This window comes from Mytilus trossulus, chromosome 2, assembly GCF_036588685.1.
Source record: "Mytilus trossulus isolate FHL-02 chromosome 2, PNRI_Mtr1.1.1.hap1, whole genome shotgun sequence".
NCBI classification, from domain to species: Eukaryota; Metazoa; Mollusca; class Bivalvia; order Mytilida; family Mytilidae; genus Mytilus; species Mytilus trossulus.
Window position 1 is genome coordinate 100,691,126 of NC_086374.1, and position 22,409 is coordinate 100,713,534.

At 30.9% G+C, this 22,409-nt stretch overlaps 1 protein-coding gene across 2 annotated transcripts in view; it reads left to right on the forward strand.

Annotated features, from left to right (window-relative positions):
- Positions 1-1,414: 1,414 nt before the first annotated feature.
- Positions 1,415-22,409, forward strand: part of LOC134708543 (homeobox protein Hox-B6b-like) — a 51,763-nt gene continuing 30,768 nt past the window's right edge. The window contains exon 1 of one of the 2 annotated variants that reach the window (XM_063569172.1): positions 1,415-1,538. The gene's annotated coding sequence lies outside the window, so the exon portion shown is untranslated. The remainder of the gene's footprint in view (positions 1,539-22,409) is intronic. The other variant, XM_063569173.1, reaches the window with a different exon arrangement.

The following is a 22,409-nucleotide window of genomic DNA, read 5'->3' on the forward strand; positions in this document are numbered from 1 at the left end:
TCAAAGAAAGCCTTGAATACTGATCAGTTTTAATATTTTCTAGTTGCACAAAACATTGTCAGGTAAATGTGTTTTGCAGTATTTAGTGATCTTAAGTTTTTGCCCGCCCATAAAGTATTATCATTATTTTGTATGACTAGTTATGTCTCCTGGAAATTTTTGTTTGTGCCAGATAAAAGTCAAATAGGAAACACAACTTGCCAGAGAAGGAAAATATAACTAGTTTATTTACTTTCACCAATGTTGTGAAGACGGTCACATTAGAATAGAATCAAACTCATAGAAAACTATCCGTGAAAAAAACCCAGGCTTAATGTGTTGTCCTACACGATTCGATCCGAATCTTGGACGAACATTGAATCGACAATCGTTTAAAAAAACATTGTATCATATAACAATTATTACGAAATTCATCACTAACAATAATTCCATTATGATGGCTAGCTCAAAAGAAGTAATTATTTCACTGTTGAATTTGATATTGCAAAGCAATAAATTTGCCAAGACGCGTAAGAAACGTGAGCATTCGAGACAGATATATACATGAGATAGATTATGAATGGCAGGTTTGAATCTGACTGACGGGATTTATGGATCATCCACCAGGGATATAGTTTCTGCACTGTCTATCTTTTGTACGTTTGCTTTAAAGTTACAAGAGAGGTTCCCAATGCGGACATATACTCCCTCTCCAAAATGATAACAATGTTTTCTATCATATACGAAAATTTACGCAATTAACTCAATTCAAATGTATAATGATTAAGTGAATGGTTTTTTAATATTTGTTCAACGATACCTATGACGATACCTATGACGATACCTATGACGATACTTAAATGAATGGAAAAGAATCCAAGAACAGAATATACATTTTTGATGTAACTTTTCCGGATATGACTATATAAGAAGTGCTCCCCCCAAGAACCACTTAATAGCTATTTACAAAAAGGAGGTGCAATGTATACAACGAAGGTGTTGAAGACAATAAAAGTGATTTATCTTTTTTAATTACTCTTTTAAATCAGTTTTAAACAGGAGAAAAACGGCAACAACAACATTGCAAAAAAATCATCCATTTATGTTTCGCCTGCTCTCCGGTTCTTTGATTTGGATAAGATTGACTATTTCCGGTACTTATGTTACCGTGCATCGTTTTACAAACCTGCTAAATTTACCCTGTATTTATTTTCTTACATGCAGAAATATACGTTATTTTTACCTCTTTTTAATGACCTTGTTATTACATATGCATGCTGCGATATATTTGTATCTTTTCGTTAATATTCAATAAAATCAAGTATTAGTGTCAATAAATTGTGCTTTAAAAAAAAGTAAGCCAGATGGCGTTTTATGTCATTTGAAACCATAATTTTGATTGGTTAAATGCGTGTTTCTTCTGCTTCTTGACCTGGATTGACCCACAACTCTTTAATGAAAAGGGTCAGTGTTTTTTTGATAATATGATCCTGCTTTTAAAATATTTCCTTTCCACTAAAATTTAAGCAGTAAAGAAAAACGGATCTGACAGACTTTAGGTGAGTAGAGTTTATTTTTACACCGGTTTATGGCAATTTTACGACATCTTCTCTTTCCAAAATGATAGCGATAAGCGATTGTATATGAATTATTATTATTGCGTGTTAATGGTTATTACTGAAGAACTTCTTAATTTTATCTTAATTTTATGCTACAACTGTTAAAATTACGTCGACTGTGAAAAAAGTCATAAAACGTAGTTTTATTTTATTTTTATTACAGCAGAAACATATAAATCCCTTGAAATGAGATTGAAGCAATTTCCCGCTTTTTTCACGCATCTAAAAAATATGCAATTCTCGCAGCAAAATGAAATAAAATCTACAAGCTTGTAATTTGTTTAGAATTGAATTGATACGAAATTATGGCACAAATAAATGAATTGAAAATGATAGCTTTAATAAATTAACTGGTTATATATTATTTATTATGCATAATAATTAATTTATAAATACATACCTATCTTAGTGCAAAAACTAATAACATACCTGTAAATAAGATTAAATGAGAAAATAAAAACAACATGAAATATGTTTATTATTCATAAAGGCTATCAAAATCCGATATACCATAGATGTATATAATCTAGAGATAATATACCAATAAATATAAAACAGTGTTTGATTACTTTCGAGTCGAATATTATTCTTTGAATACACACACATATACAAATGTACAGGTTTGGGTAAGTATTAAGAAAAAATGAACAAAATATGTTATATAATTTTCAAATATTAAAATAAGTAATAATAATAATAAATGGAGAAAATATAGTAATGACATTTTCATTAAAACACATATGAAACAAATTAATGATGGAAAGAACAAATAAGTTTCTTGAAGATGTTATTATGATAATTTGTTTATGAATATTATTCAACTACATAAATCAATTTTTTTTATAAGAACATCAATGCGTCTGTGTGGTGTTACTGACCCTGCTTCTTACGACAGACGAAAAACCAACTAAAGCAATGTTCCCTTGATCATTCGTTTGATGTGTTTGAGCTTTTGATTTTGCAATTTGATTAAGGACTTTCCTTTTTGAATATACGTTGGAGTTCAGTATTTTTATAATTTTACCTTTTCCCATGTTGAAAATCTACCCTAACATGTTTTCCCCGCAGTTTTGAATCAGATATTGAATAAACCCTTTTTGTAATGATTATCATTTGTTAAGATGATAAGTTGTTTTAAGATTAAACCTTTTAAAGCCCTGATCAAATGATAAAGTTAATATACAATGACATCTTAGTGTTAGATTATTGTTTGTGTTTATAAAACTGCGAGTACATTTTATTGGTGGGAGATCTCTGTGTATCCTAAAAGGACCATCGACTTTCGGCAGGAAAAGTGGTGAGCCTTATTATATCAATTTAGAAGGGAGGTAAATGCACCTCGCTTCAAGCGGGTGTCGAACTATAGCGGTCGCAATATTGATTAATTGATTGTTGCTTTGTTAAGTTCAGTTGAATTCATTTTCTGCATAATAATTACATTAGATGTATGTTTCATTATAATACTTTTTTCTGATTGGCTAACTGCACACCACGTGTTATTCCGTTAGCAATTGCATCACTCAATAAAACTTTTCATTCATGTTAACACGTGGTCCCACAATCAAGTGCACAGATGAATAATTTGTTTTTTTTATAAAATTCGTGTTTTCATGATCATAGCTAAAAAATGTAATTATAAGTATTGAAAGCTTCTTTTTGTAACTTCATAGGGTTGTAAAAGCGTTGACCGTGCGCACATATTTAGAAAATGTACTTCGGTCAACGCTTTTACACCCCAATGAATTTACAAAAAGAAGCATTCAATTCTTAAGTACATAAATTATTTACGATATTATAATTCTAGTCAATGTTGGACGTAATGGATAAAAGTTGGAGGATCTGTAGTGCCATTAAAAAAAAGTTTGTTGTAATAGGCAATCTTCAGATGACTCAAAGAGTTGTTACAAGGATGCTTCAGAATCAATCCGCCATTTTCTACATGAGAACATGCCTGTACCAAGTCCGGAATATGACAGTTGTTATCCATTCGTTTGATGTGTTTGCAATTTTAAATTCGCCATTTGCATAGAGCATATTGAATTTTCCTCGGAGTGCGATATTTTTTTATTTTTTTTTTTAAATTTATCATATTTTGATGAAATATGTACATTTGTTAGTTTCAAACATCAAGTACCGGTACCTTATCCCGGCCTCGTTAACATTAGTAAATATCATATTTATACAGTTGTTAGTATTTGTTAGTATTATACATTCAATTTTCAATATTTGAAAGAAAAAAACAAAAAAAACTGAACGAAGTTTACTATTGAGATTTTCAAATATAATTATTTGTATAACAAATGCACAGGTTTTGAAAAAATATATATACTGTTTTCTATATTAAATTTCTTTTTTCCTTATTTGCACATGAACATAATAGGTTACACACATTTGTATGCATAATAGTTATATACACTAAAAAGTAGTTTGATACATTGCAGATAATGATTTTAAGACAGAGGCTGTTTGGATATGAAATATATACAATATATGTGGAGTCTATTTTTTTTTTTTTATGATAGTAAAGGAGTCCAGGGGTTCCAGCAGTTTTCAGCCCTACTGAGTAATTTATTTTTATAGAATATATTTTTTTCTATCAATAAGTTTTCCTTCAAATAATTTTTAAGTGCTATTATATTGGTTTGTTCCATAGCTAATTTGCTTCTATAGATGTAGACTTTTGTTAACAGAAGTATTATGTTTCTTATATCATTTTTATCTGTTTTTGTTTAAATACCAAATAAAACCAAATCAATATTTAAAGTTAGTTCTATTTCTGTCTTCTCAAATATTCAGAAGTTAAGGTCTTCCCATAATTTTGATATATATGGGCACGTCCAGAATATATGTTCTATTGTTTCGACCCCTCCGCACCCAAAACTGCAAATATTTGTATCTTTAATTTTTATTTTAAGGAGGAGTTCATTTGTGCCTAAGATTCGATGTATTATTCTGTATTGAAACCACTGCAGTTTTGAATTTTTTGTTATATGAAAGGGAGGTACATCTATTGAACCTTTCTGGGATTAAAAAAAACCCTTTAACACTGAGGGCAAAACAGGACCGTTTTCTCTCTTTAAGTCATTTGGACATATTTGATATTCTTTTAAATACTTTTTGATTGACGAAATTAGGCCTTGATATGTGAGAAAATTAGTTTTAATATTGTATACCTTATTAAAGTGATCAAAAGTCATAAAATTTCCATCGGAGTGTGATATTTTTGTGATTTAACCTTTTTTCTTACATTTTTGGCACTCTTTGTACACGAGGCATCGGATTTAACATCCCCATTCTAATGTACGTATGTGAGAATTATAACCTTCACCCAAACGGCTGCCAAACCTTGTCAAGAGTGAAACTGTCGCGACAGAATTCAAATCAGACTTATATCAATATACCTAAGTCAATTTGGGAAAAAACTCAGCAATCGTGGTTGTTCAATATATAAATTGGGTTCTCTTGTATAGTTTGTAGTAAACGTGTCTTAGAACTTCCTTTCTGGAAATCAAACTATATTTTAGTTTGTTTACATTAATTCAGTGATGGCAATACCGGTGCACCAGTTATACGTAAGCCAGATTTAATCCACAATTTCTTCACAAGGAAATGCTAGTACTAATCGGAAATATGACATTTGTTTTCCAACCGTTTAATGTGTTCATGCATTTGATTTTGCCTTTTGATAAGGGACTCTACGATTTAAGTTGGAGTGCGGTATTTTTGTTTTTCTAATTTTTTCAACACGCCAGTTTTTGAATATTTGTTTACGAATTGGAGTACGTAAAAGTTTCATTTGACTCATGACAAAGAAAAGAATAAATAAAAAAGTTTAAATCAAACAGCTGTATACTAAAAACTGAAATACATAATCTTTCGCTTGATATGTGCTATCTATTTCAAAATCCTCTTTGGATTATAACGTCAAGTGTTTACTGCCGAAGCTAATCTGAAATCAAAGATGCGATACTTTAATCAAAACAATTTTAAACATAAGTATATGATACATCAAATGAATAACAGGAATAACCGAAACTTCGGTCATCCAAACAGACAACATCGACCACCAACAACACGTGACCTGGAATGTAAAAAGTAAAATTACAAAAATACTGAACTTAGAGGAAAATCAATTCGGAAGTCCATAATCCCATGTCAAAATAAAATAAACAAAACGCATAAAAAACGAATGGACAAGAACTTTCATATTCCTGACTTGGAACAGGCATTTTCAAATGTAAAAAATGGTGGATTAAACCTGGTGTTATAGCACCAATCCTCTCACTTTGATGACGCTCTCATAAAATTAAGTGTATACTCATAATCGGTATCAGAAAACATATTATTTTAGCTGTGAATAACTGTTAGTAACTGCTAGTGACTGTAACATATTATTTGTAACATTAACAATATATGGTAAGTTAAAACCGTAGTACCTTTTAGCACGAAGGGGGCACACGTGATGCAGGATCTGCTAAACATTCAGGAACACCCGGGCTAACCACAGCGCATTGGCTCATTTGTTTTCGTACTGTATCTCATTTTGTCTTAATATTAATTTAAGACTTTAGTACTTTTACACATATTAAAAATGTCACATAATAGCATACATTTCAATCTGAGCTTACATCTCATATGTCCAAGATAACTTGAAACTATTGATACTAACGAATGTAGATTGTCTGCTTCATTCAAATCTTGACCTTTTCCTCGATATTGAAATAGACGAGTTAAAAATAAAATGTATAACACGTGATGATTTCAACTTTCCAATTGTTATCTGCCATTTGTCATCAGTAAAATAAATCAATATCTGCTCCATCGTATGGCGTTTACATATCTCATTTAATATGCGACGGTCGTGCTTTAACAGGGATGTTACTTATACAAAACAGTGATCCAACAGAATTATGAGGACGAACTACTGTAATTGAAACTTTTTTTTAACGGATTTATGGTTAATCATTGATAGTTTGACAAATATGATCAGTCGGTGTTGCAACTCACTTGCGGCAAGTTTTCACGGTCTAAGATCTTTAGATACATTTAGAGTAGTCTGACGGATGTTTTCCGATATTGCAATTTTGACTGAGTATAAACAGGAGACGTTTACCAAGTCGATGCACCCGTATTAACGATATTTGAACATCGGTAAATTCTATTCATACATTCATACAAGCGAGGAAATCACTATGTGATCCTTGTAAACTCATCGAACCTTTAAACAAACTTATAAGTAACGGTTATCGTACCAATATTGTAATTAGATCTCTGAATATAGTTCACATTGGCACTAATATTGATTTTGTCATTAGCAAATTAAAACATAATTAAATTTCATTATCGTTTGAGGCGATATGTATAGAGACACAGACACGTTAATTTTTATTTCTATAGAAGTCGCTCTTCACTATACTACTACCTGTCGATACATTTATTTTTGGCATTGCACAAGTCATGTCTTCTTTGACTATTAATGACGTTAAAATACTAAATCCCTGTGATGTGTTTTAATCGATTTTAGTCTCTGATGCATGATTTTTTATTATTAATTGGTTTTGGCTTTTAACTAGCTGTCAGTAACTGCGAGTACTCTCAAATCGTATTTTCTTGTTTATTCGACCTGTTGATACTGTTTATAATGCTTTTTTGTTATTTTTTATTTATATGGATCTTGTTTGTAAACCAGCTTTGATTATTTGTAATATCTTCAATTTTTCACTTATTCTTGAAACATTTGTATAAACTTCAAGATTATAAAAAACCCGTTTTTTTTCTAAAGTGATCATTGATTGGTTAAATATTTCTCAGTGATGTCCTGTGTTTGAATTTGTTTGTTAGCTTTTTGGTCATGAATGTTTGTCTCTAATATTTAATTAACTGTACATTTGTATTTAGATATCGCAGATCAAATTTATTCGTTCATTGTGTAATCATACGTTTTTTGATTGAGTTAAGTCTGCCAATTGATATTTTATCGTATTTTTTTCTATGTTGTGATGTTATGCTATTGTTTCAGGAAAAGGGAGACGGTTTGGATCCATTAAAACGTTAAATCCCGCTACAAATGTTTGCACCTGTCCTAAGTCAGGAATCTGATGTACAGTAGTTGTCGTTTGTTTATGTAATATATACGTGTTTCTCGTTTCTCGTTTTGTTTATATAGATTAGACCGTTGGTTTTCCCGTTTGAATGGTTTTACACTAGTAATTTTGGGGCCCTTTATAGCTTGCTGTTCGGTGTGAGCCAAGGCTCCGTGTTGAAGGCCGTACTTTAACCTATAATGGTTTACTTTTTAATTGTTATTTGGATGGAGAGTTGTCTCATTGGCACTCACACCACATCTTCCTATATATATCGATAATATTCCATGTGTCAAGTTTTCAATTAAATGCTTTCAACTGCATCCACGGTCGGACACGTCTAGAAAACCTTCCTTAAGATTTTATGAACCATTTTAAGTTTAAATATTTATTCAATAAACATTGGTTTATGTGTATTTTGCGATACTACATTTATTTTTGCTGCCCTTTTAAAGTTCTATTGACGGACTGTTCTTTTGTTATTTTTACGCTAACATTTGATATGCAATATTAGATAAAAAAAAATACGACAATAATATATTTATTGTGTACCGTTGTTTCGTGCATTGCTCGTTACAAAAATATCGAGCTTTTTTCTGAAAATGTTTAGGCTTAACCACATCTAAACACATCTTTCTCAACTTAGAGATATCGAAAGGTAATACCGGAATGTTTTTAGGTTTAGTTTCTTTTTAAATTTATTTGGTTTTAATGCAATACATTTCATGTGTTATGTTTATTTTTGTTAATGATGTTATTTTGGTGATAACTTTTTATTTATATTTACTCCGAATATTGGTGTCGTTGGGAAGCTGTCAAATTCACGCATTATATAGTATTTTTCATTTAATTCAAAATTACAATAAATTGATATAAAAATATATTATTAATGTGGTGGATTTTGCTGTTAAACTGATATTTTGTATTTTGGTGATTAAACATTGAATATTTATTCTCATATAACAAACTTTCTCATCTCTGGTTGTTTTCAACTTACTGGAGGTAAGCAAACTCATAAAGTCATGTATTATACATATCAACTAGAACAAAATACAAATGTTCACCGTTTTGGTTCATTGTCTTGTCATGTGATGTATGTACAACAAGCGTAGTTTATCCAGTCGCAGCATTTAGGTTATCAATACCTCTAAAGTCTAATGCAATTTTGATTTCACATTCACGAATTGAAGACTGCATGTGTCACAACTCATGAGAGAGATTTTTTTGTTTTAATACCAGACAATTCGCCTAATTCGTTAATGTTCCTATTGGATCGGGAAGATATTACGCAATATTTATTCTGTCAGTCACTCTATGCCAGTCCGTTTTGGGTTCATACAATTTCCTTACATTTTTGTTCATCTTGCTTGTATCTTCACATTGGACATACAAGAAGTGGCAACATGTAGGGTAACAAAAAAATTGAACCCCAAGGAAAAACGGTCATCGGTAAATTACACTTGCTGCTTATTGCTCTCATATCCTTATCTGTGTATTTATCTGGAATAGTGATATTTAAACCATAATTTGTAGTTCTTCGATTTATTGAAATAAAAATAACTTGACATAATAGGATAATGATCCAGGAAACAACCATACAACGGAGAATTTAATAGCTCATTTTCAGGTTCGAAAGATAGTTGAAGTTTTACTCCTTATACCTATTGTTTTTCCTCTGTTGATCGTTAACTTATACTTCTTTCACTCGAAGAAGGTTTGTAAAGAACTATTCAAATAACCCCCAAAAACGCGCTTGTGAAATCACGCATTTCAGATTTGATTATGGAGTTCAGTATTTTTGTGATTTTATTTTTTCCTGTTTGCTTTCAGTTTTATCCTTGTTTTGTTTTTCTAAAAGCTACTTCAAACAATACTTTTGCTATACTGATTATTTTCCAGACACTATCACCAGTTTGTTTACTGGATAAAGAAATCAAAACAGAGACTTAATTCATATACCAAAAACCCCTAAAAAAGCATGTTATATTTTTTAAGTAATATGAGTAATTGCATGTAAACGTTCTGATACTGCTGTGTTTTACACCTTCAATAACTTTTAACCATTGTTTGATATGTTTTAGCTTTTGTTTTTTTCATTTGATGATGGACTTTCCGTTTTGAATTGTCATCGGAGTTCAGTATTTTTGTGATTTTCTTTTATTTAGGCAAGTATTCCTTATATCCCTGATGTCTTGTTCCTCATTTAAAGATGATTATTTTTGTAGTTTTTCATATATGTGTAGGGTAACTTATCATTATATTTTCCTATATATTTTTTATCTGGTACTGCTTGCTTCCGATAATTATGTTAGGTATCAAATTACCAGTACCCCATTATAGGACACTTATTAATTAAAATATCAAATATATTCACTGAGACGTATCATTCATCTCTGTCAATAAAAAAAGTTAATTTAGTATTGATTTTTAATTGAATATGAACATAAACTATACATGGCATGTACTCCCCTCTGCTTCTCTTCGAGCATGATTGTTAGTTTACAGATTTTGTCAGATATTTTGTCAGATTCAAAGCTAAAGGACGAAAGAAACAAAGAGGCACTAAGATTGCAATTTCAAAAAAAATATTTAATCATAACTGGTCATGGCAATACACCCTGCATATGCAACTCAGTACATAAATAAAAATATATCTTTTTTTAGTGAATAAACAATGCCTTTAATTTAAACACAAAACAAATCTTGTTCATGCATCTCAAATAACGTTTTTTCTACAAGTGATTCAATATACCAATGCTATTATTTGAAATACATGAAAAGCATATTCTTAACACCTTTTTTTAAAATGTAAAACCACTATGGGGATTCATACTTTAAATTCAGTAATCTCATTTTGATCTTATGGGTCCTTAGTCATATATATCTACAAAGTTTCCGTTTCTTATAAAATCATTATCATTGGCTTTTAAGAAGTCGACTTTGAATGTTTCTGTTGACGCTTAATCCCAAAAAATTCGGACACATGCATGTAAGTGTTTTCATTTAATGCTTTTCCTTTTACTTCACTGTGGATGGAATATAAGTCCCCAAGGGTATCAGCAGGTCGGCTGACATTATTTAAAACCAACTTTTAGAAGTTGATATGAAATCTGGAAATGTACAAAAAAATACATTCTGATTAATTCGATTTGGATTTTCCATGTGACATGTATTACTCAAAATTTATCATATCAATAGTTTTCCTGAAAAATACGTCTCTAAACAGAAATGGATTTTTATCATTTTTTTGGCTCTTTGTTTTCAGGCTTAAACGTAAATTCCATTAAATGAAAGTTGGATGCGACGAAAATTTAAATATACCAAACAAATATTAGTGCTTCTTTGATTTAACATTCTTGAACCAGAAAACAATCGATTGCTATGGAAATATTGTACTTCAGGTGTTGGTAAATAAAAAAGACTAGGTTTTATGTGCTTGGATTATCATTTCCTTATTTTTGACGGAATGCTTGGTGCTGAAACTTTTCCCGCCATATTTCAAAACGTTGCACAAATTTGTCGTAAATTGGTACTTTTTACAAGTTATCAAAAAAAAATATGACGTCTCAAATGTTATGTCGTAAGCAGTGCGTTTGGCGTGTTTTATTATACAGAATACTCTTTTTTCTTTACAAAAGCTTTTAAATTCAAGAAGCTGTTTTGATTATGTTAGTGACTCCCCCGAGTGATTTGGGTGCTGATCATTATCATTGCCGCATTTGGCTATACTGTAGGACCTTTTTAGGTATGAACCAATCTTCTACATATGTACTTGTTGTTGGATATTCAAATAATGTGGATCGGGCATCACTGAAGATACCTAAATTGTCAATATGCGCAGTTGGTGCATTTACATTTGTACGTTTATCGTAAGTTTGAACAATGTAGTTATGCATTAAAAAGGAGCGAATTTGCGCGACACTGTCACAAAATTGCTTACCATTCATTCACAGATGAATTATTTACAGAAGCAAGAAATTCAAGTTAAAAGACTCGATTTATTTTCAACGAAAATTTATTAACATAATTTTGATGAAACGGTTGTAACTGCTAGTGGACAAACTGATGATATTCATTCATAATTATTGTGATGACAAGGTTTAACACTATCTATCAAAGTTCCCCCTACTCTTGTCCTGTCTTGACAAATTATGATCTTATTATTATTGTACGTATTTAACTTAAGGTGACTTCACAAGATACTGAAATACGTCTGCACCCAGAAGCATATCACAGTATAAGTTTTCTTCCCTTGTTTGTATTTTCTTCGTTTGTGATTTTTCCCAAGGCGTTCCTCGTTTCAGACTTGTGAGTTTGAAAACACTTTGATATCTTTCGTCCCTCTTTTTCGAATAAAAAACATTTCGCTCTCTCAAAATATTTGTTTCTAAATGCGTTCAGCAAATCGCTCCCGTTGGTTTATAACGTCATAAACAATGACAATTTTACCAATGATGTGATGATATTTTCAAAATTTACGAAACATTTTGAATTTTTGAAATACTAAGGTTTTTCTACCTCAGGCTTAGATTATCTTAGCTAGATTTGGCAAAACTTTGAGGAATGTTTGTCCTACATGCTCTTCAACTTCGTACTTTTTTGGCCTTTTAAACTTTTTGGGATTCGAGTGTCACTGATGAGTTATTTGTAGACGAAACGCGCATCTTGCGTATATACAAAATTTTGTCCTGATATCTATGATGAGTTTATTCATACTTTGGTCAAAAAATAACCCAAATTGTTTTAGATTCCGAAACGACATTTCCTGAATATTAAATATCTTCACAGAACATCATTTATCTCTGTCAATAACAAAACATGAGAAAACATTTGGTGCTTAATTGAATATGAACATAAAATACATATGTCATGTTTTTCCACTCTGATTTAATAGCATTTTTCTTTATCAATTGTGCAAATATTTAAGCAGATTGAATTTTTTATGAAAAAAAATAATAAAACTAGACATTTTCAAGTTGTTAAAAGCATGTGGTGTCCATGAAACGTAACTTAGAAAAAAACGAAATCATGTAAAGAATTTCCTTGAATTATTTCTTTTAGTAAGGGAGAAAAACTAAAATGAAAGTAGAAATCTTTATTTTGTGTGCATCACATATTTTAAACCATGTTCATGACGACCATTTTCTTCGAAATGCTACAGTTTTTCTACACAATGTCTGAGGGTTATTTGTTATTATCCAAGTATTTCTTGGGGTTTAGTGGTTGACTGGGGTAGGTATTTACTACTGTAATCACTTGCCAGTCAACACTGAGGTTGTGAGTCCGAAACCCGCTCGTGCGGATGCACTCGACTCCAATCTTAATTGACTAGGATCGAAGGTCTACTGTTCTCTTCGGCTTACTCAATATTCACTAGATACCTACCGATGTAGATGTCAGTAGGTAACTGTAAGGCCTACATAAAATGAGACAACATCAAAACCACATAGCAAGCTATATAAATGTTTGCATCTGTCCTAAGTCAGGAATCTGATGTACAGTAGTTGTCGTTTGTTTATGTAATATATACGTGTTTCTCGTTTCTCGTTTTGTTTATATAGATTAGACCGTTGGTTTTCCCGTTTGAATGGTTTTACACTAGTAATTTTGGGGCCCTTTATAGCTTGTTGTTCGGTGTGAGCCAAGGCTCCGTGTTGAAGGCCGTACTTTAACCTATAATGGTTTAATTTTTAAATTGTTATTTGGATGGAGAGTTGTCTCATTGGCACTCACACCACATCTTCCTATATCTATATATAGGTCATAAAATTGAAAACAATTCAAACCGAACACACAGCGATCTGATGTATGTACAAAAAAACAAACCAGGAATAAATATGATAAATATTTTATTTTTACAGTTTAATTTCCCTCGTATGTTTTGAAAACCTGTATCAGTAATGTTCGAGACCAAACGTTTTGTAAGACTAAATATAGAAGCCTTTTTATTATACAAAACCAACAAAGAAAGCTCACAACAGCTGGAGCAGAACAGGAAATCGTTTAGTCTGTTTTGCATAAGAGTTCCAATATTATTTTACGTTTAACTTCTGCAGGTACATTTTTATTCGTGGTACCCATTTTCGGAGTTTGGTGGAATTATTATATTTCGTGGTTTTGCATTATCTGCCTATTAACCTATAAACGAATGTTGACTTCGTTGAACATTTAGCGTCGTAGTTCACCTATAAATACGTAATTGTACAACGTATGATCCCACGAGCAATAACGAATTCCCTGTACATTACGAAATAGAATGTAAAAAGAAACAAAGTGTATCGTGTATATTAAGCTAGTGCGACAGCACTCGATTATATCAATAAGATATATATTCAACACCATTAAAGTAATTTTTTCAATAAATGACAGATGATTAATAATCTTAATCTGTGACGTAAACTATTTTTTTATGAATGAGAACTTTTCGGGGTTACCATTTATTTCTAGAAATTGTATACGAATAGAAAACTTAATATTAAAGAAAAAATATGCACGAAGTAACAAAACAAATATCAAAAATATTGGAACAACAATTCAAAACAGCAACTCATCCCTTAGGAACAACACACAGAAAATGATACTCCGACTTAGAACAGGCATATCATATGGAGGAGTTAATCCAGTTTTACGATCCTTTACCTTATATTTTTAAGACACGCATTCAGTGCCTAGTTCATGTATACTTAGTTCATAATTTGGTATTTTAAAATATTTGTGGTAAGAAAAAGATTCTCAGCGATATGTGTGTACGCATTGACTTTTACCTATTGCTTATCACATTCTCACATCATAATGTCCAATATTGTGCTGAATCACAAAGCGATACGGGGATCACGGGGCAGATCAAAGTGACCGCCATTTAAACCTGTCAACCTTTTGACATATTTACAAATTGCTTTTATATATTACAAATACACGAATTTACAAATATTACTTGTCATATCATATCATAACATAAATTAAAGAAAAATGATTTATTTTATATTTTTATCATTATAAAAACGTGTTATATTGATGTTGTTATTGTATTGTGGACGTGTTTAATGTTAGTGAGCCATATTTTTTAAACGCATCAGGAAAAATGAAAAATGGGAAATGTTTGTCTTTACACATAATAGTAACGTAAAACGGAATCATAAGTTTGATCTTAACGTTGTAAAAGCTTTTTTGTCCAACTACAAAAATGAGTGATCGATTTTTTCGTCCAATGAAAACAAAATATTTTAACCTTTATCTAAGTGCAAATTTAAAATCAATGTTTACTCCAATTAAAGAAATGATAAACAAAAAAACAAGAACGAGAACCAATTAAATTGTATTAAAAAATTTCCATAAAATGAAACAATAAAAAAATGTTTAACCAATCACATCTTTTAAAACAAATTGATCAAATGGCAATGCCCATATACGAACAGGAAATATTTACGTTGTTGACAATATACCAAAGACAATGCCCCTTATTAAATGGAGTGAACAAAATCGACATTTTCGGCATGAATTCATAAACCACGAAATTAACTTCTTTGGTAAACTTTAATTGAGTTTAATACTGTCAAATGAAAAATCATTTTATTGGTGTTAAATCTAAATATTGAATTGTTACCAAGACAAACATGACAATATTTACAAACATACAATAATTAAATTTAAACAACATTCATTTTCTATAAGGATATATTTAGATGTTTTGGAGGAAGTGATACTTTTGCAAATTTATGTTGCAGAGCATGGGACCTAAATGTCTTAACAGTTTTGCCAAAATAAACAGCTAAGGTAATGTGTTTGGCGAAAGACAAGCCGTAGTATTTACAAAATGAAAAAAAATGAAAAATAGTTAATTTACAAACCTGATCAATTCATCTCAACTGACTACTGGGCTGGTGATACCCTCGGGGAATAAAAAATCAACCAGCAGTGGAATCGACCCAGCGGTTGTAAATTAACTCATCATAGATATAAAAAAGTATATCCGAGCAAGTTCCAAATTGTCATATTTTTAATGAAGATATCTATATATTTACATTGATTAACTTTCTTTCATTGATTCATTTATCTTTACTATCAGATCAAAAAGAGGCACCACCTGGGCTAAGTGCATTTTTTTAAAGTAAGTTTTCATGATAATGTAGCTTTCGCGTGTACGTGTATCCATGTTTCTGGAGACAAGTCCATTACACTTCTTTTTTTCTCGTATACATTTAGTAGACAATGATCGAATGTATTAAAAACGAAATTTTGGTAATTTTATAAAGTAATTGATGTATTCATATATTAATGGCAAAGAGGGCTGAGTACTGTATACATTTCACAATTTATTCATTGCCTTTCTGGTATCCTTTTCAAAATTTCTACTTTTATCCTGCATATTTTTTTTTTTTTAAAGATTAGATTAAATCCTATTTTGCTTAATATATATCAGTTAACGTTTCGATTCATTCACATTACATTTTACCCTAAATAGTCCTACTGTACACCAAAAAAACATCATAGGTTGATAAAAACAATAGCTGCATACCCATGTGTTGTTTGTTGAATTAATTAAATCAAAAGGTGTTGAGGGTTTGACTTTTTTGAAGGTTGTTACTAAAATGCATTTGTTATTAATTAAAAAAGATTTAAACATATCTGCGAATGGAAAAATATTAAAAGTGTAAGGTTAAGCTAGCTATAAAACCAAGTTTATCACAACATTTACCTTAGAAGTCACGAATGTGACAATTATCTTCTAATTATTCCGTTGGTTAATGACTTGGTTGAATGATTTTGCATGTTTTTAAGGATTTCCCCTTATTGAATTATCTCGTACTTTGGAATTTTTTAAAGAACTTATGTTACTTGTTTGTATTTCCCTTCTTTAGCAATCACTTATGTAGTTTTTTGTATAAAACATTATTTTTATTTCAACACTCTAAACATTTACAACAATACATACAATCATACATTCGTATTATACTAATATATATTTTAGAATAAGTATTATTCAAACAATAGTTAGAGCAATGTTTATTTACTTTAAAGATATATAAAAAAACAACACATTCAACAAATTTGATTTCGAAAGTGAAAAGTGTGATACTTTGAAGCTCATCCATGTCCAGTGTGTTAATTGATGCCTTTTTAATTTTGTTTGACAAAGACTTACAGATATAACACAGTTATCTTTGAGCAGTAATTTGATTATATATAAATGGTTAAGTTCTAACTTCTTGGCCCTCATGTCCAAACACAACAACAATAACAACAACAAAAACGAATATAAATCAAATCTCCGAACCTTCTGACAAATACTAAATTTTTAAGTATCATAGCTAATGTTTTAGGGTCCTTTTACTGAAGATTATCAATAAAAAGTTAATTGTCCGTTTTCGTTTTTTTCCTAACTGGAATAGGTCACCTGGAAATTGTTTCAAATGAATATTCATTAACACATTGATCACCTGATTTTTTTAACTACTAAAAACTGTTGCTTAGTCTTCCTTTTTATGTGGAATATTATTTGCCTTTTCGAGTTTTTCCGCTTCTTGTCATTATATCGTGTCAACCTCCCTTCGGCTTTTGACTTGATATTTTACCTCTTTCATTTTTTTGTAGTGTGTTCTATGTGGAAAAAATGTCAGTTCAGTGAAATGAGAAGCTACTATAGATCACTTTACTTCTGTTGTTAATTTTCTGGATCACCGTTGTTTGGTTGACGGTTGCTCAATCTTTAGCTTTATACGTATTGTTTGTGAACAAATAAGTCTTTTTATTTTTTCCCATGGCGACGTAATTTTTTACGACTTGTGTGTTGTGAAGGTCCCCTTGTTATGTTTTGGCCTTATTACTTTGAATAGCCGTAAGTTCATTATAAAAATTCAACCTTGTAAGAACTTGGCTCTCCAAATCTGCTGTCCAGATTTTCAAAGCTGTTGTCTTCGAAATACAGAAATTTTATCGAAAACACGTGTCACGCATTCTTCAAATCTTATCAAACGTCTCATGATAAGAGAGCGGCTAGTTCGTGTACCTATATTTTGGTGTCAAGTGGTCAGTACTGTTGACCAGGAAGACAGTACAGACAATATATAACATTAACGTTTTTATGACTTTCTTGTGTCTACATTAACATTTGGTTGACAGGTCTGTGTTATAAATGTATGTTTGCTTTAAAAAGTCATGCAAGTACAGTTTAAAATAAACCAACATGATATAGATATATATATTGCAGTCATTGCAAAGAATAAGCTAAACCTTCTATTTTTCAAATTATTGTTTAAATACATGTACTCAAATTGCTCAAACATTCCATTACATTAAGGGGTATAATTAAAATCCTTATGATATGGTTGTCTGTTCATTGATTGAATATGTTTTGTCCTTGTTTAATTTTTTCCCTTATTGAAATGTAATATTATGCATATGTTATGAACAACTGTTATGGTAATGTTCAAATCAACGAAACTCATTAATTACACAGAAAAAGAACTGCAATTTGCCAAAAAATATATTTGAGGGGAAATTCCTTAAATAACTAAGTTTTATTGAACAATATATCAAACAGAATTGCTTACTTTTTTATTTGAGCGTCACTGGTAAGTCTTTTGTAAACAAAACGCGTGTCTGGCGCAAATACAACATCTCAATTCTGGTAAAAATGATGAGTTTATTTATATGACGTTTTTGTTTGTTACCCCGATTTTGTTTTTTGTCCATGGATTTATGAGTTTTGAACAGCGGCATACTACTGTTGCCTTTATTTACAAATTCACTTATAGTTATTATTCAATTCATTAATTTTATATCAGAATAAGCCTACGATATTCCTAACAAATTATAATGTTAATGATGTTTATGTTGTATATATGTTTACATTTTGGTAGAAAATATGCATTTGAAATTAAAACTGCAAACATCATTACAGTAATGTATATATAGTTTACATACACGTTTTTTTGGTCCTCGAACGAGAATGGCACTTAATTCATTATTTCGTGCTTTTGGTGCACTTTTCAGAGACCACCTTTATCACGTACGCACGTTGCCAAACTTGTGAAAGACAAGGATGCATAAATATATTAAAATATGAAGAGCAATATGACAAAAAGGGCTTTACTGTATCATAACTTATTATACCGATGAATGATCCTAGTTAAATCAGAGTAAACATTATGTAGAGAGTAAAAGCAAAAATCTACTCTGAACTCTGACGAAAATTCAAAACTGAAAGTTCTTGGTACAATGGCAAAATCAAAAGCTCAAACACATCAAGCGGACGAATATCAACTTTTAACTAATGACGTGGTATGTGGCACCGTTAAAGTCCACAATTCCTCTAAAGTCCACAACACCGCTAAAGTCCACAACAATTTTCCGCTAAAGTCCACAACGCCGCTAAAGTCCACATACTTTCCGCTAAAGTCCACAAAATGACCTCCGTTAAAGTCCACAATAACAAGTTCCGCTAAAGTCCACAAAAAAGCACCGTTAAAGTCCAAACATTTTTTTTTATTATCAAAAGTTCAATTCGCTGTTTTTTTACTCCCAATAGTATATTTATCTAATAAAAAGCATGAACCCTTGTTTTTTCAAAGTATTTTTTACGAAAGCGTATTAGAGATATAATAAACATAAAATTTGTAATGAAATATTTTTCAAAGTCGAAACTTTGACATTCCAAATTTTAAAACTTCGACTTAATCTCGGATTTTTTACCTTTTCAAATTTTTGAATTCCGACCAAGTAAAAATTCAAAATTTTTTTTTTTTTAAACTCGAACTTTCGACTTTTCGCAAACGCAAAATTTCGACTTTTCTCAAACTCAAAATTTCGACTTTACTTCAAACTAAAAAAAATGACATTATAACGTACACGTGAGTGATTTTGATAAAAAAGCAGACATGCAAGATTTTTCATATATCGTTTTATTTAGTTTAAAAAAAATAATTTCAATATAAGCAAAAGGTAAATTACCAAAAATACTATGTTCAAAGTTAGCCACGCTCATCACTATCTTGAAGACCTCATCACGACAGTGATACGACTTTACTGCGGTCGTGGCCTAGTGGTGTCACAGTGGAAAAATGGACAAAAATTGATTTTGATACTTTTTGGACGTTTTGTTACAAATTTTGTAAACCAATGTTTTTGTTATATTTGCAATATATCACTAGGGATTTTGATATTTTTATTGTGCAAGATTCAAGTCAAGAGTAGAAGATTAAGCTAATCTAATTTCAGGTGTTAATTTGTTTTTCAGTTAGCGACATTTTACTTCAAAATGATCTATTATTCGTAAATGTTTGATCCCATAAATAAGTCCGTATGTTCTATTGTTGATTATTATCTATGTGCTTATTTTTCTGTAATCCCTTAATTGAATTTTCTCACTCATTTAGAGAAATATTTGTCAAGTCTATTCTAGTAATTTTAAGTTTGTTATATAAACTATGTTATTATTTTGATGTGGCAGATTGGATTTAGTATTACACTGAGCAGTTCCAACTCTGTACAATTGTATTCCATGCTGAACTAATTAAATTATACATCGCGCTAACCAGAGTCGTCTTTTGTTACAAGAGCTAGTCCCAGAGTCAGAGTCCGTGCTGACTTGTCGTACTGTTTATTGTGTGTGTTTGGTTCCAGGCCAACACATTTCCCAGTCACAGATAAACCCAGAATTTATTTGTGACAGTGGGACTGTGGTATTAAATTTTTTTTTAGGTCGAGGTGAGCGTGGTGCAATCGTGCTCAAGTGGGCCTGGGGCTTTACGTTCACGTTTTTGTACTGCCGTCTCAGTTTGACAGGACCATTCCCGATTACAATTTGTCAAAAGTCTGATCAAGATCCTGTGAATCGTGGAAGGAAATTAAAACTTTAATTAAAATTTGTAAAACAAATAATTTTGAGAGAAATTTTTGTGAGAAAAGTCGAAATTTTGCGTTTGAGAAAAGTCGAAATTTCTAGTTTTGAATTTTTACTTAGTGGGAATGCAAAAGTTTGAGATGGTCAAAAATTCGAGATTAAGTCGAAATTTTAAAATTTGGAATGTCAAAGTTTCGACTTTGAAAAATATTTCATTACAAATTTTATGTTTACTATGTCCTTAATACGATTTCGGAAGAAATACTTTGAACAAACAAGGGTTCATGCTTTTTATTAGATATATATATACTATTGGGAGAGAAAAAACTAGCCAATTGATCTTTTGATAATAAAAAAAAATGTTTGGACTTTAACAGTGCTTTTTTGTGGACTTTAGCGGAACTTGTTATTGTGGACTTTAACGGCGTTTTCTTGTGGACTTTAGCGGGGGTCATTTTGTGGACTTTAGCGGAAAGTGTGTGGACTTTAGCGGCGTTTTGGACTTTAGCGGAAAATTGTTGTGGACTTTAGCGGTGTTGTGGACTTTAGAGGAATTGTGGACTTTAACGGTGCCACATATATGTAGAAAATGATGAATTACTAATAAATTTAACGGTACCAATTTTCTTGCACTAGATGCGCATTTCGACAATACATGTCTCTTCAGTGATGCTCGTGGCCAAGTTACGTAGTTGCAGATATTTTTATACTCTAAAAAAAACTTATATTTTCCGTCGAAACAGACTTCTTGAAATCATTTATCTTATTATTTAACTCTAAGGTCGTAAATGCCTGGTCTATAGTTCGATATGGATCAAAGAAACCGTTAACCTCTGTTTCATTATGTTGGCATTCTTCCCGTTCGATCAAGAAGAAAAGAGAAAGGAACATACATTAGCTGACCATATGGCCAGTTAGCACGAACTTTCAATCCTACTTTATCTTATAACTATTTTATTGAAATTAGGTATGTAGATATTTATTTGTTCATTAAGAGATCACTTGAGATAAGTCTGACAATCCAGTATGACCCAAAATACGGACATAAACTAAATGAACCAGCATTATAAAAGTTGGAATAAATAGCATATCAAGAATAGGCAATTTTACGAATGCACGTTCCAATTTTAATTTCTGAATCTGAATGCAATCATACGAATATTTGAACATTTGTAAAAAATATTTATATAATTAAAAGTGAAAACCGACATTTCAGACGAAACCAAATTCTAAAAGTTTTAAATATATGCAGTACCTTTAAAAATTCATTAATCATTAAGTTTCAATTGTTTGTTTCGATTACTTTTATTAAAATGTATTTTACAATTTATCTTCAGCAATGCATAGCCCTGAATAAAATATTTTTAATCTTGATGCATGTTAGCTTTTGAAAAAGTCTGTCAGTTAATATTTTGTGATCTTGATATACAAACTGTAATTGGTTGCTATCGGTTATAATTATGTGTCGATTATTGTTCTTAAAATAAGCTGTATCTGTGGTATCATTAGTTAGTTTGCTTTGTATTCCAATTGGTTTATATTTTGCCACAGCAACCTAATAAAACTATCGTTACGGTATGCGTTTTCCTTATTGGCGCAAGCCGAACAGTTACATGTAGTCATGTTCCTCATTGGTGCAAGCCAAACAGATGGTCATTTCCTTGTTCAGTAATGTATTATTGGCAAATACCATATTTTAGTGTTCAAATTTATATCATCTTTTGGGTTTTTAGTCTCTGTATGAAATAGAACAGGGATATTTATCTTTCAAAGCTCAAATTTATACTAGCATTCCAATATTTATATTTTCTTTTTATATATCTATCCATGCAAGCGGGTTATGATAGTTACGAAGATACATGATTATAATTCAGTACGCCAGACGCG